Genomic DNA, 16,094 nt, shown 5'->3' with positions numbered 1-16,094 from the left:
CATGTACTCCTTTGAATTAGTGTTTTTGTATTTTGGGGTAAATACCCAGTAGTGTGACTCCTGGATTGTATGTCAGTTCTCTTTGTAATTTTTGAGGAACCTCCATATTGTTTTCCAGAATACATGCAAGTGGGGGAGGGAGGGCAGAAGAAGAGGGAAAGAGAGAATCCTAAGCAGACTCCATGCCAAGTGTGAAGCCTGACATGGGGTTCCATCTCATGACCTTGAGATCATGACCTGAGCTGTAATCAAGAGGCAGATGCTCAACTAATAGAGCCACCCACGTGTCCCTCTATATTTTGATACAAGAACTTTTCAGTTATATTATTTGCAAAATTTTCTTTCATTCTATGGGTTGTGTGTTCATTCTCTTTTTTTTCTTCTCATGGTGGTAATATACACATTCTATAAATAATCTTACCCATTTTTTAAATTTTATTTATTTATTTATTTGACAGAGAGAAATCACAAGTAGACGGAGAGGCAGGCAGAGAGAGAGAGAGGGAAGCAGGCTCCCTGCTGAGCAGAGAGCCCGATGCGGGACTCGATCCCAGGACCTTGAGATCATGACCTGAGCCGAAGGCAGCGGCTTAACCCACTGAGCCACCCAGGCGCCCCAATCTTACCCATTTTTAAGTGTAGAGTTCAGTAGTGTGAGCCACACTGACTGTGAAACCAGTCTGCAGAACTGTTTTCATCTTGTAAAACTGAAACTCTATACATATTAAACAACAAATCCCCACTGCCCTGGGACCCTAACCCCTGAGAACCACTACTCTTCTCTCTGTCTCTGTGAATTTGATTACTCCAGGCACCTCATGTAAGTGGAATCATACAGTTTCTGTCTTTTTTTGACTGGCTTGTTTCACTTATGGCCTCAAGGGTCACCCAGGGTAGCATGTGTCAGAATTTCATTTCTTTTAAAGCTGAGTAGTATTTTGCTGTGTGTGTATACCATATTTTGCTTACCCACTCATCTCTGATGGATGCTTCCACCTTATGGCTACTGTAAATAATGCTCTTGCAAACATAGATGGACAAATGTGTTTGAGTCCATGTTTTGAATTCTTTTGGGTATAGACTCAGAAGTGGGATTGCTGGATCATGTGATAACAATCTGTATATTAAAAAAAACAACTGCCATACTATTTTCCTATTTTCCACAATGGCAGCATGGAGTTACATTCCTCCCAGAAGAGTATAAGTAGAAACAAATGAGAATGAAGAGAACACTTCATGCTCATTTCGTGAACCCACAAACCCTATCCAGAAATAAATAATATTCTATACCATGACTAAGTAGGATACAATCCAGGAATGAAAGCTTGGGTTAATATCTCAAAATCAGTTAATGTAATAATGAAGGATATCGATACAGTAAGAAACAAAATAGCAAGATCTCAGTTGCCTCAGAGAAAATAAGTGAAAAAATTCAATATTCTTGGGGCACCTGGGTGGCTCAGTGGGTTGAAGCCTCTGCCTTCAGCTCGGGTCATGATCCCAGGGTCCTGGGATCAAGCCCCGCATCGGGCTCTCTGCTCAGCAGGGAGCCTGCTTCCCTCCCTCTCTACCTACTTGTGGTCTCTATCTGTCAAATAAATAAAATTTAAAAATCTAAAAAAAATTCAATATGCTTGTGTGATTAAACCACTCAGCATATCAGGTGTAAAAGGAAATTAACTAAGCTCATTAAGAGCATCTATGGAGGGGCACCTGGGTGGCTCAGTCATTAAGCCTCTGCCTTCGGCTCAGGTCATGATTCCAGGATCCTGGGATCCAGCCCCACATCGGGCTCCCTGCCCTGCAGGAAGCCTGTTTCTCCCCTCCCCCTGCTTGCGTTCCCTCTCTCACTGTCTCTCTCTCTCTCTCTTTGTCAAATAAATAAATAAATAAAATCTTCAAAAAAAAAAAAAGAGCATCTGTGGAAAATCCAAACTAGTATTGTTTTTGATTGTGAAAAGCTGGATGCATTCCCCTGAAGTAAAGAACAAAGCAAAGATATCTGCTCTTGCCATTTATATTCCGGATGCACCATTTATTTTAGCTAAAACTATTATGCAGGAAAAGGAAACAAAACGCATTAAGGTTGGTTAGGATGTAAAACTATACCACCTCCCCACTGAGGTATCTTGTTTCTAGAAAATTCTAAAAAATCCACTAAAAAAAAAAACCCTCCTAAAACTAATAATTGAGGGGTGCCTAGCTGGTTTAGTTTGGTAGAGCATGGGACTCTTGATCTTGGGTTGTAACTTCAAGCCCTATATTGGGTGTAGAGATTACTTAAAAATGAAATCTTAAAAAAAACCCTGATAATTGAGTTTAGCAAATTGGTTAGATCCAAGATCAAGGTATAAAAATTTAAAAAAAAATTTTTTTGAGTGAGAGAGAGAGCAGAAGGAAGGGGCAGAAGGAGGGAGAGAGAATCCCACACAGGCTCCATGCCCAGTGCAGAGCCTGACTTGGGGCTCAATTCCATGACCCTGAGACAATGACCTGAGTAGAAATCGAGTCAGACGCTTAGCTGACTGAGCCACCGAGGTGCCCCACAATTGTATTTTTATACACTTGTAAAGAATAGTCTGGGGACACCTGGGTGGTTCAGTTGGCTAGGTTTCTGCCTTCAGCTCTGGTCATGATCCCAGAGTCCTGGGATCTAGCCACCTGTCAGCTCCCTGCTGCTCCTTCTTCCTCTGCCACTCCCCCTGCTTGTGCTCACTCTCTCGCTCTCTCTCAAATAAATAAAATCCTTTTTAAAAAAAAAAAGGAATAGTCTGATAATAAAATTAATAAATGCATTTACAATGAAATCCAAAGGAATAAAATACTTAGGGATAATTTAGCAAAAAAGTCCAAAATGAATACTCAGAAAACTAAAACATGAGCAAAAGAAATTAATAAATATGTAAATAAATGGGGAAATGAATCAGAAAACTTAATATTGTTGAAATAGTGCTAGCCCCCTAAATGATCTAGAGACACGGCACAATACCTATCATGATCCCTTATTTCCTCTTATATAAATTGGCAAGATGGTTTTTTAAATTATATGGAATTGCAAGGGAACCAGAATAGCCAAAGTACTCTTGAGAAAGAAAAACAAAGTGGTAGGACTAACACTCCTTGATTTCACAACTTTGTAATATGCAGTAGTAATCAAGAGAATGTGGTACTAGGGCACCGGGGTGGCTCAATTATTCAAAGTCTGCCTTTGGCTAAGGTCATGATCCTAGGGACCTGGAATTAAAACCCACATCAGGCTCTCTGCTCACTGGGGAGCCTGTTTCTTCCCTCTCCCTCTGCCTGATACTCCCCCTACTTGTGCTCTCTCTCTCTCTGTCAAATAAATAAAATCTTTTTAAAAAGAGAGAGAATGTGGTACTGACGGTAGATTAAGATTTGAGAAATAGTGGTGCCTGGATGGTTTAGTTGTTTAAGTTTCTGCCTTGAGCTCAGTTTCTGATCTCAGGGTCCTGGGATTAAGCCCCATATTAGCCTCCCTGTTCAGTGGGGAGTCTGTTTCTCCCTCTCCCACCTTCTCTCTCTCTCTCTCTCTCTCTCTCCCTTCCCCACCTTCTCTCTCTCTCTCAAATAAATTAATAAAATCTTTTAAAAATATATTTGAGAAATAAACCCACACATCTGTAGTCAACTGATTTTGGGGGGGTACTAAGAATAGGACAAGAATATTCTTTTCAGGGGTGCCTGGGTGGCTTAATCAATTTAGTGTCTGACTCCTGATTTCAGCTCACATCATGATCTCAGGGTTGTGAGTTCGGCCCTGTGTCGGGCTCTGTGCTAGGCGTGGAGCCTGATTAAGATTCTTTCACTCCTTCTCCCTCTGCCCCTCCTCCCTGCCACTCCCTCTCTAACAAAGAAAAAAAAAGAATGTTCTTTTCATAAATTTTTGCTGCGTCAACTGGATAGCTATATGCAAAGGAAAGAGGTTTTATCCTTACAGGACACCACATACAATAATTTAAAAGAAAGGATAAAGACCTAAACATAAGAGTAAATTACGACACATTTACATAAAATATAGGAAACAATTCTGAACTTGTATTTGGCAAAGAATTGGTAGCTAACACACCAAGAGCAAGAATGGAAAGGAAATGGGCTTTAGCAAATTTGGACCTCATTAAACTAATGACTTTCATTCTTTTTTAAAAAGATTTATTTATCTATTTATTTGACAGAGATCACAAGAAGGCAGAGAGGCAGGCAGAGAGAGAGAAGGAAGCAGGCTCCCTGCTGAGCAGAGAGCCTGATTCAGGGCTCTATCCCAAAACCCTGGGATCATGACCTGAGGGGAAAGCAGAGGCTTTAACCCACTGAGCCACCCAGGCGCCCCCATAACTTTCATTCTTAAAGGACACTATCAGGGAAACGAAAATACCTTTTGGAACCCTTGTTACACTATTGTTGAGAATATAAAATCATGTTGATGGTATGAAAAACAACATGGCAATTCTCCCAAAACTACAGAGTTATCCTCTAAGCTAGCAATTGTCTCTTGGGAATTGAAAGCAGTGATTCAAACAGCCTTACTCGGTCATTGACCACAGGGGTCTATGCCCCACTGGAGTTGCTTATATTCTATGTTCTAAACAACACAACCATTATATACTATGTTCTAAACAACACAAACTAAGTGTTTGAACAAAGTCACTCAAACTCAGTGTTTATGTGGAAAGGAGTAAAGAAACTGTAATGCATATTTACTAGTTCAACCAGAAAACATCAAATATCTACTCCTTTTGGGGAAAGATCAATTATTTTTCATGGCAAGACATTGTTTTGCAAATAATTAGTCCTGCTTGAATAGTTTCACTCTGCAAATCTAAGCAGATTTGAAATCACCCAGAATTAAATAATAGGTCTCAGAAACTAACAAGACACTGTCAGGAGAAGAAAAAGTGAAATCAAAATCCTTAACAAATGGAATGTAATATTAGAATATCTTGTTTTTTTTTCTGAAATTCACTGCTTTCTCATTTCATACTTTCTTTCAAGCTCTATTAATTAAATAAATTTTATCCCTATTGGAAAACGATAAATAAATTAGCACATGTTTTCAGGGTGGCAAATCCCGTGTGGGGCAGTTCTAACAGGACAGATTCCTGTTTCAAAGAGTTTCAAAGAGGAAATTCTACCAAAAGACTTCCCATAGGATGTTTGTGCCCAGGAAATACACTTACAGAAGAGTCACATGGATTTCATACAGGGTATGTTGTCCTGCCCAATTAAAACATTGAGTCTGTTCGAAATACATCACGGAGAGCAAACAGTTGGTAATCATGTCAATCAGAGAAGAAAGTGGCATTTGGTAACGTGGAAGTGATCTCAAAATTAGGCATTTATTCCAGTTCTGACATTGATTTCTTAGCCTCATGCTAACTCCAGAACTCCAGAACATCTAGTTCCCGTCTGGCCTGGCCTGGTCTAGCCTGGTCAGGCGCCCCTCTTGCTCTGAACAAGGGCGTCCTTCCCCTCGAACGGACTCTCGAACTCCCTGTGCACACCTGCGTCCCCACGTTTAGAAGGAGCTGCAGGAAGACGCCACTGTCCCTCCAGGGCCTGGACCAGGTGTTGTCTAAAAGCAAACGTCCAAGGAGGGGGCCGGTTCCCCACCCCCAGCAGAGAACCCTGCGCCTGAGCGGTCTGGACCTCCTGCCCTGTTGTCACTCAGGAGCGGAGGGGGCGGGTCCTTGCGAGCTGTCCAATCAGGGACGCCGCCGGGGCAGGTGGGTGTGGCGACGCTCCGCAGCCTCGTGGACGCTCCTGCAGTTGCTCCCGGGGAAATCTCACCTGCGCTTCGCGGTCCCAGGTGGCTCTGCCGGGGCGTCTATAGCGCGGAGAGCTGCACCCGGTGCGGGAGCCGTAGGGACGACGCCGGCTGACCGAGAAGCCGGGAAATGGTGAGTGTGCGGGGCCGGGTGTGCCAGGAAGGGGCGGAGGGGCTGGCGACGGGCGGTGGCGGGGACCCAACCTCCCGCGCGATCCCCCGAGTCTGCGGAGCCGAGTCCGCGGTGGCGCCGCTCGGACCTCAGTCCCCTCCGGCGCGCGGCGTGCGGGCTGGGCGGGCAGCGGGGACCGCGGCGTCCTGTCCCGTCCCTGCGCGCGGCCGCGTCTGCCCTGATCGTGCGGTGACCACGGGGAGGGAGGGTCGTCAGGGGACAGTCGTCACTCGGTCTCCGGGGTTCGTGCGCGGGAGGTGCTGTGGTCCGGGGCCCCAGTCCCTCCTTTCTGTCGAGGGGCACCCGTTTCTCCTGAGTGTTCCCGGTGTTTGGGAAGCAGAGGGTCCAATCCACGACCCTGTCCCTCGGCCTATCCTTTCCTTGGACTGGCAGTGAATGCTTGTTTCCCAATCCCGCCGCCTGCCCCGACGCCAGCTTCCCCTCTTCAGTTCATGGCATCAGCATCAACCATTTGTCCTCCGCGGTGCAATTCACACAGCTCAGCATTTTAACTATTTATTGTTTTCACACAGTCAATGAATGGCTCATTTTAAACGTTTATAATTTTTGTCTGGATATTTTACATGAGAGGCAAGCAGAGAATAACCACGTGGAACTACGTTTTTATGAAATCCTGTGCCTCTCCTTCCAGGATCTTTCCCTGGGCACGGACATCCAATGGGAAGTCCTTTCGGGGGAGGTTCCTCGTGAAAGTTTCCTGGGTGATCTCTCCAGCCAGCACTGCCCATGCCTAGGTTTCTCACCTTGGTGAAATTTATTCATTTTTAGTTTCCAGTTTTCAAATGTAAATGTATTTAATCGATAGATTGAGAAACACAGTATTAAATATTTCCAAAGAGAAAGAGAAAGAGAAAAATTCTTTTTTTAAAAAGATTTTATTTATTTATTTATTTGACAGTCAGAGATCACAAGTAGGCAGAGAGGCAGGCAGAGAGAGAGGAGGACGCAGGCTCCCCGCTGAGCAGAGAGCCTGATGCGGGGTTTGATCCCAGAACTCTGGGGTCATGACCTGAGCTGAAGGCTGAGGCTTTAACCCACTGAGCCACCCAGGCGCCCCGAAAGAGACAAATTCTAATATTACATGGCATGTGTTAAAATTTCACATTTTTCTAATCCCTGAGAAGGTGTAGTAATATTCTTAGGTGAGAGTGTGTGTTTGTGTGTGTGTGCACGCGTGTGAGGGTGAAGGGGAGCAATTTCCAATGTAATTCCACCATTTAGTGTATTCAGTGATTGATTATAGACAATTTCTTGCCATGGAAATAATTATTTACTATCATTATTTCTGAAAGTAATAAATACTTGTGGATTTTCTTGTTGAACTACAATTTTCGTCCACCTTTTCTACATAAACATTGGGTGTGTGTTACTTTCCTAGATTCTTCATATCCTGGGTTTGTGTCATTAAAAATATAAATATACAGGGTGCCTGGGTGGCTCAGTGGGTTGAGCCTCTGCCTTCGGCTCAGGTCATGATCTCAGGGCCCTGGGATCAAGCCCCACATGGGTCTCTTTGCTCAGCAGGGGGCCTGCTCACCACTTCTCCCCACCTGCCTCTCTGCCTATTTGTGATCTCTGTCAAATAAATTTTTTTAAATCTTTAGAAAATATCAATATAGTCCAAAGCTATGTGACTGGGAACAGAAGGCTATGACTAGTGACCCAAGCTAGGCTCCCCGCACTCTGCCCCACTGAGCCTTCAACAGGAAATGCCTTCAGGACCCCAGATGGTTCTTCTTGAGAGCCTCTGCAGGTGTCCTACCTGCTCATACCTACCACAGAAGGAGGCTTTATATGAAGAGAAGCTACAGAGCCTGGAAATCTGGGGATGCATGTGCACAAAGGGGAAGGGAGGTAATCTCCTTCCAAGGCAATTGTGGTACCCTTGTGCCTGTGTCTGGACAGTTTGGAGTTTTACATCCCTGTGCAGGTGCACTCCGTGTAATTTGGATTGAAAAAGTCTGTGAAAGTCAGGAGTTCCGTGTCTGGGTTAGGGTTCACAAATTTGGGAGCTCATTTAGGTAATAGCCTAAACCTGAATCCAGCTGAGGGTTTCCCTGCTTGTGAGAATGGAAGGCTTAGGGAGAGAGGGGTTCCATTATGCCCCAGGGAGGGGAGGGCTCCCAGGATTCATTCTTGTAGCTGCTCAGGTGTCCCTTTCTCCCCTACCCCACTTTCTTGGGGATCCACCAACTCCAGGGCTTTTGTCTCCACTGGGAGAGTCTATTTTTTTTTAAGATTTTATTTATATATTTGACAGACAGAGATCACAAGCAGGCAGAGAGAGAGGAGGAAGCGGACTCCCTGATGAGCAGAGAGCCCAATTCGGGGCAGGATCCCAGGACCCCAGGATCATGACCTGAGCCGAAGGCAGAGGCTTTAACCCACTGAGCCACCCAGGTGCCCCCTCACCGGGAGAGTCTAGAGTATGTTCAGCAATATGAACATGGCTCTCCTAGTGTCCTATGAAAAGCAGGCCTCTCCTCTGTGCTGAATCCAATGTTTACATTTCTTTTCTCTGGATTTCTTTATGGATTGAGTACTGAAGCCCTTTGGTTCTAGGTTCCCTTAGTACATTGTAATTTAAAAAAAAAAATTTTTAGAGAGGGTGGGAGGTGGGAGAGGTGCAGAGGGAGAGAGAGAATCCCAAGCCGACTCCAGTGGAGCCAGACCCAGGGCTCCATCTCACAACCCCAAGCTCATGACCTGAGCCGAAATCAAGAGTTGGATGCTTAACCAACTGAGCCACCCAGGCGACCTGGTACTTTGTAATTTTGTTCCCTGTGGGAGAAATAACATTTTTTGTTTCTTGGGCTTGCAAATGTAAATTGGTTGAGAGGGATGATGGCAGTAAGGTAAGAAAACTATGGAACTCACTTGAATTTTTGTTCCTTTTAGGCGAAAGAACTTCAAGATTTGAGATGAACGGGCTTCAGTTTGCAGGTACATGTTTTCATTTTTACATCAGTGCTTGTATGCGCATGTCTCTAGAGGACTCTGACATTTAAAAGGATCAAGAAAGTGAATTCCTATTTTAATTGACATGAGGAAATGTACCTGTAGCTTATTAATTAAGTCCTTGAAAATCCAGTCCATTTAAGGAGCTAAATTCAAACCCCTGTTGCATCAGAACATTATTTCTGAAAATACCCCCAGTGTTGAACTCGGAAGGGCAAACTATGATGCCACATGTCCTTCTAGTTAGAAGAATATTTGAAAATATTCATTTTCTATGGTTTTCACTTTTGTAACTCGTAGTGTTTAAAGGAATTAAATCTGCGACACTTGGCCGGCTCCATCCGTGGAACACGAGACTCTTAATCTCAAGGTTGTGGGTTGGAGCCCTATACTGGGTACAAACTACTTAAAAATAAAATATTTTTTAAAAAAGAATTAAATATGAGACTGTTTTCCTAATACAAAAGTGAAAATTAGGGGCGCCTGGGTGGCTCAGTGGGTTAAGCCGCTGCCTTCGGCTCAGGTCGTGATCTCAGGGTCCTGGGATTGAGCCCCGCATCGGGCTCTCTGCTCAGCAGGGAGCCTGCTTCCCTTCCTCTCTCTCTCTGCCTGCCTCTCTGCCTGCTTGTGATCTCTGTCTGTCAAATAAATAAATAAATAAATAAAATCTTTTTTTAAACAAAGTTAAAATTAAATAAAGATTGCTAAATAGTAAAACTTGGTATATACAAACTTCTGTTGATTTGAAGTAAAACCATGAGATAGAAAATCTGACTTAAGAAAGCTCACTGCTGGGGCGCCTGGGTGGCTCAGTGGGTTAAGGCCTCTGCCTTCGGCTCAGGTCATGATCCCAGAGTCCTGGGATCGAGCCCCACATCGGGCTGTCTGCTCCATAGGTAGCCTGCTTCCTCTTCTCTCTCTCTCTGCCTGCCTCTCTGCCTACTTGTGATCTCTGTCTGTCAAATAAATAAATAAAATCTTAAAAAAAAAAAGAAAGAAAGAAAGCTCACTGCTGGGACACCCGGGTGGCTCAGTTGGTTAAGCAGCTGCCTTCGGCTTGGGTCATGATCCCAGCATCCTGGGATTAAGTCCCACATCGGCTCCTTGCTTGGCAGGGAGCCTGCTTCTCCCTCTGCCTGCCATTCTGTCTGCCTGTGCGCGCTCTCTCTCTCTCTCTCTGACAAATAAATAAAATCTTAAGAAAAAAAAAAAAGAAAGCTCACTGCTAGGGCACCTGGGTGGCTCAGTGGGTTAAGCCTCTGCCTTTGGCTTGGGTCGGGATCCCAGGGTCCTGGGATCAAGCCCCACATGGGACTCTCTGCTCAGTGGGGAGCCTGCTTCCTCCTCTCTCTCTCTGCCTCTCTGCCTACTTGTGATCTCTGACTGTCAAATAAATAAATAAAATCTTAAAAAAAAAGAAAGTAAACTCACTGCCCACACATCCCACTCCCCTCCAGTGCTGTAACTCCAGCCATCTTCCAATCCACAGTCTTGATCATTTCAGGAGTTTCCAGCCAGCTTTTGTGTTTCTTCAGATAGAAACCAAGCCATTTCAAATACATAGTTTTCTTATCCACGCGTGTCCTTGTAACAAGCAACCAGACTCCACATCTTTTGATGTTTGCTCGCAGCTTACCCCTCACCTCTCCCTCTTTCCCTTATCTCCACACTTGGACGAGCAGACAAGAAAGTCTGGAGACTCCCTGATATGGTACTGACTTCAGATTCCTGGCACACAAGCCCCCGTCTGCAGAATTCTTGCCCTGGCCCCACCCCTGACAAAGATTCTTTGCTTGGCCAAACTTGAGTCAGGCTCCTGAAATTTCTCGGAAGTCGGTCAGGGTAGCTCCTTGTAAAACCCAGTTTTAGCAAGAACGCCTGCTAAATCAGTTGATCCAGAATCATCCCCATACCCTCCATATCTGATCACCCTTGATATGTGACCAAGTTCCTCCCCCGACTTGCTGTGTGTGTTGGGGCAGGGAGGAGGCATCAGTCTTAACACCGGAACCGCATAACGGCTGGTGACTGTTAATTCTCGTCTGTGAACAGCATGTCCAGACGAAGCCACCACCCATGGGTCTGTCTTCTTTTACTCTGACCTGCTCCCCTGCTCTGCCTGATGGTGGTGTGCGCTGTGGGCTTCCCAGTCCCCGGGAGCTCATGTTGCGGCATGTGCTGCCCTGTGCCAGTGACCCTACGAAGCCTAAGTTCTAGAATCAAACTGACCAGAGGTGGTAGCTCTAGGATTCTTGGGCCTTTCAGAGCAGGAGTATGGGATTGGGGCCCTCCTTATAGTGGTCCTGGGTTGACACGTTTGCAGGGATTTATCTGTTAGAATGAAGCTGCGATAAAGGCTGGGTTGGCCCTGAGACAGCCCAGGGGCGGGGCTGGCGGAGAGGACTATACAGGAGGAGAGTGTATCAAGGGGTCACCCCTGAAACCGCTGTCATTTAAAAAGAAGAAGGGAAGAGAGGAGAAAGGCGGATCATTAGAATGCAGGCGGAGTCCTGACCCCAAATACCAAAGGACCCATCAGGATCCTGAAATACTTCTGGGGCTGCTTCTCTGCCACACTGTGGCAATGATTCTGACCCTCAGGGTCACAGAGGCCAACACACACAGCACAGCAAAGGTATTCAAAACATTTGTCACAGGAAAGTCTCCTGTCCCTGATGGCACTGATTTGAAGCTCACTGAAGGAAAAATATATATATAAATACCTAGGTAGAGAGGACACTCCTTTCCCTGAAGTTGATCCAGTGACCAAAAACAAACCAAACAAAACAACTCAAAATAGGGAAGGACAGGGGACGCCTGGGTGGCGCAGTTGGTTGGACGACTGCCTTCGGCTCAGGGCGTGATCCTGGAGTCCCGGGATCGAGTCCCACATCGGGCTCCCAGCTCCATGGGGAGTCTGCTTCGCTCTCTGACCGTCTCCTCGCTCATGCTCTCTCTCACTGTCTGTCTCTCTCAAATAAATAAATAAAATCTTTTAAAAAAAAATAGGGAAGGACAGGAAGAAAAGAAGAAAAGAGAAAAACACTGAAAGAAAGGTCCACAATTTCACCCAATTGGAAATCCAAAATACACTAAAGGAATCTACACAACAAAAAAAGAGTACAGGTCACTGTTTAAACCCTTTAAAAACCAGGAGCACCTGGGTGGCTCAGTCAATTAAGTGTCTGCCTTTGGCTCACGTCATGATCCCAGGGTCCCGGAATCGGGTTCCTTGCTCAACAGGGAGCTTGCTTCTCCCCCTCCCTCTCCCTCTGCCTGCCACTCCTCCTGATTGTGCACCCTCTCTCTATCTTGAATGAATAAATAAAATCTTTAAAAGACAAAGGATTCAGGGGCCTCTGCAACAGAGATTCTGAATTAATTTTGCCATCTTCTTCAATGCATTAATTCGGAAACCTTCATGCAAATAAGACTAGGGTTCAAATTATAGTTATATTGGGATTCCAGAAAATTTCAGCAAGTTACCCCTGCTAATGTAGGGAGTTACTGAATATAAAATAGGGGACAAATAGGTATGCCTCACCTCAATGCTCTTCACAGTTTCTTGCCGGGTACCATCGTTCTGCAAGAAGTAACTTTTTTTTTTTTTTTTTACTATACGATTTCACTTATTTGTGGAAATTATGATATGAAACACACGAGCAAAGAGAAGGAGAAAGAGGCAAACTAAGAAACAGACTCTTAACTAGAGAACAACCTTCTGCATTCAGCATGATGTTAGCCATGCATTTGTCATTTATGGCTTTTATTGTATTGAGGTAAATTCTTTCTGTACCTAATTTGTTTCTTTTCATCATTAAAGGATGTTGGGTTTTGTCAAATGCCTCTTCTGCACCTGTCAAAATGATCATATGACTTTTATCTTTCGTTTTGTTAATTTGGTGTAACCCATTTGTGGATTTGAGGAAGTTGAACCATCCTTGCATCCCAGGGATAAAGCTAACTTGATCATGTTGTCTAAGCCTTGTAATGTGCTGTTGAATTTGATGTCCTAGTATTTTGTAGAAAAGTTTTGCATCTATGTTTCCCAGGGATATTGGCTTGTAATTTTCTTTTCTTGGAGTGTGCTTGTCTGACTGTGTTATCATCATAATGCTGGCCTTGTAAAATGGTTTTGCAAGTGTTTCTTACTCTCTGATTTGTTGCAAGCATTTGAGAAGGATTGGTTTGAATTTTTTTTTAAGTGTTTGGTAGAATTCACCAGTGAAGCCATCTGGTGCTGAGCTTTTCTTTGTTGGGAGTTTTTTGATTGCTAATTCAATTTCCTTACTTATTACTGAGCTTTTGATTTCCTCTTTCATGATTCATGCCTGGGTGGCTCAGTGGGTTAAAGCCTCTGCCTTTGGTTCAGGTCATGATCTCAGGGTCCTGGGATCGAGCCCCGCATCTGGCTCTCTGCTCAGCAGGGAGCCTACTTCCTCCTCTCTCTCTGCCTGCCTCTCTGCCTACTTGTGATTTCTGTCAAATAAGTAAATAAAATCTTAAAAAAAAGATTTAAAAAAAAGAATGTATCCAGTACTTGTAGGTTATCAAATTAGTTGACATATATTTATTCATAGTAATCTCTTATGATGCTTTATTTTTCTGTGTTCTCAGTTATCGTTTGTCCTTTTTAATTTCTGATTTTATTAATTTAATCTTTTCTCTCTTTTTTAAGGATTCTATTTATTTATTTGCCAGAGAGAGAGCAAGAGAGAAAGAGAGAGAGAGAATGAGAGTACTAGCAGGGGGAGTGGCCGGCGGAGGGAGAAGCAAACTCCCTGCTGAGCAAGGAGCCCAATGTAGGACTCGATCCCAGGACCCTGGGATCACAACCTGAGCAGAAGACAGAAGCTTAACTGAGCCACCCAGGTGTTCCTGTTTATTATTTTTTTAAAAGATTTATTAACTTATTTTAGAGAGAGCATGAGTGGGAGGGGCAGAGGGAGAGGAAGAGAGTATCTCAAGCAGACTCCATGCTGAGCATGGAGCACGATGGGGGGGCCTCAAACCCACAGCCCCAAGACCAGAGCCAAAACGAAGAGTCACATGCTTAACTGACTGCACCACCCAGGCACCCCTAACCATTATTTCTTTAAATAAGCTTAATACCTTTCTCTCTTCTTTTGGAATTTCTATGATGTGCACATTATTTATTTTACTGGTGTCCTCTAATTCTCATAAGCTTTCTTCGTTTCTTTTTTTTTTAATTTTATTTATTTATTTGACAGAGAGAGATACAAGCAGGCAGAGAGGCAGGTTGGGCTGGGGGTGGGGGAGCAGGCTCCCCACTGAACAGAGAGCCCAATGTAGGACCCAATGCCTGGACCATGCCCAATGCCAGGACCCTGAGGTCATGGTCCAAGCTGAAGGCAGAGGCCCAACCCACTGAGCCATCCAGGTGCCCCTCTTCATTCCTTTTCATTCCTTTTTCTTTTTTCTTCCTTCCTCTGTATAATTTCATATGATTGGTCTTCAAGTTCACAGATTCTTTCATTGTGAAGAATTTCACAGTTCCTCCCTCCCTGTTCCTTGTAACATTGTGGTCATTCATTTTGTTTATCTATAAGCTATAATTACTGAAAACATTGCTATTATGACTTTGAACAAAGTGTTGTCAGATTAAATAAAAATACCAAAAACAAACCATTGTATTTTACCTTTACTGTTTTGTTCTCTGACATTCTTCCTTTCTTGATTATTATCTTCCTCCTACTGAGTTTCTTTTAACATTTCTTGGGAAGAGAAATGACAAAATCCCTCAAATTTTGTCTCCAAAAGTCTTTTTTTCCTCGTACTTTTGAAGGATTATTTTGTCTGACACAAAACTGCAGTTGGAGTTTTTTCTTTCAACACTTTTACAATTTAACAAAACTCTCTTCCTGCTTGCATGTTTCTGAAAAGAAGCCTGAATTAATTCTTTTCTTTCTATGTAACTCTATTTTCTCCCCCTATTTTCTTTCAAGATTTTCTCTTTGTCTTTTCCCCGCAACTTTGAATAAGATATTGCTAGGTGTGCATTTGTAGGCTTTTATCTTCTTTGGTGATCTCTGAGCTTCTTGGATCTGTAGTTCAGGGTCTAACATTAATTTGGGAGTATCTCAGTCATTGTTGTTTCACTTATATCTCCTGTTCCGTTCTGTTTTTATTTTCCTCCATGTAGTCCAATTGTGTTATGTTACACTTTGTGTCACTGTCCCAAATTTCTTAGATTTGTTTTGCCTTTTTTGTTTATTCTCTTTGCATCTCAGTTTTGGAAGTTGCTATTGACATTTCCTCAAGCTCACTGAATCTTTCATCACATATTTTCACTGTATTGATGAGGCCCCCAAAGGAATTCTTCATTTTTCTTCTACTGTTTTGTTTCTTCATTTCTTGCCTATTTCTTTTGGTTCTTTCTTAGTTTCCATCTCTGGGTCAATTACCTACCTGTTTTTGCACGTTATCCACTATTTCCATTAAAGTGCTTAGCATATTGATCATGGTTGCTTTACATCTCTTGTCTAATAATTGCAACATATCTGCTACGTCTGAATCAAGTGCTTTTACTTGTACTATTTCTTCAAACTGTGTATTTTAATATTTTTGTTGTTGGTGTTGAATACCAGTCATGATGTACTGTGAAAAAAGAACAGGGATAACTAGGTCCTTAGCTTGAGGATTCATGTTTATATGATGAGGGTTTAGTCTATGTTTACTCTCTGTAGCTGTCAAAGGCTAAAATACCCAAGGTGTCCTTGCTTTTGTCATTTTGGGGAGTACTGAAAAGACTTCTTACAGTAAGTTCTGAAATGTATATTTCTTTCAGTTTATTCCACTGTTATTCAATGGGGGTCGTCCTGATGTATTGGCATGTTGTGGATGGAGAGGAAATGTTCAGGATTGGTCTCAGTATTTTAATGAGTATGTGTTTCTGGGCTGTGACCTTTGGTATAATAAGAAAAATGTCTGGGTTTTTTTTGTCTGTTTGTTTTAATTTAAGTAGGCTCCACACCCAACATGGGCCTTGAACTCATGACCCTGAGATCAACAGTCACATGCTCCACTGACTGAGCCAGCCAGGGACTCCCCCAAAACTTCTGGGGTTTGTCCATAGTTCCTACTAAATACCATCAAAGCCCTTGGACTTTCTTGGTGAGAAAGGTGATAGGAGCATCTTAT

Source organism: Neovison vison, chromosome 6 (genome assembly GCF_020171115.1).
Source record: "Neovison vison isolate M4711 chromosome 6, ASM_NN_V1, whole genome shotgun sequence".
NCBI classification, from domain to species: Eukaryota; Metazoa; Chordata; class Mammalia; order Carnivora; family Mustelidae; genus Neogale; species Neogale vison.
Note: the sequence above shows the minus strand (reverse complement) of the source record.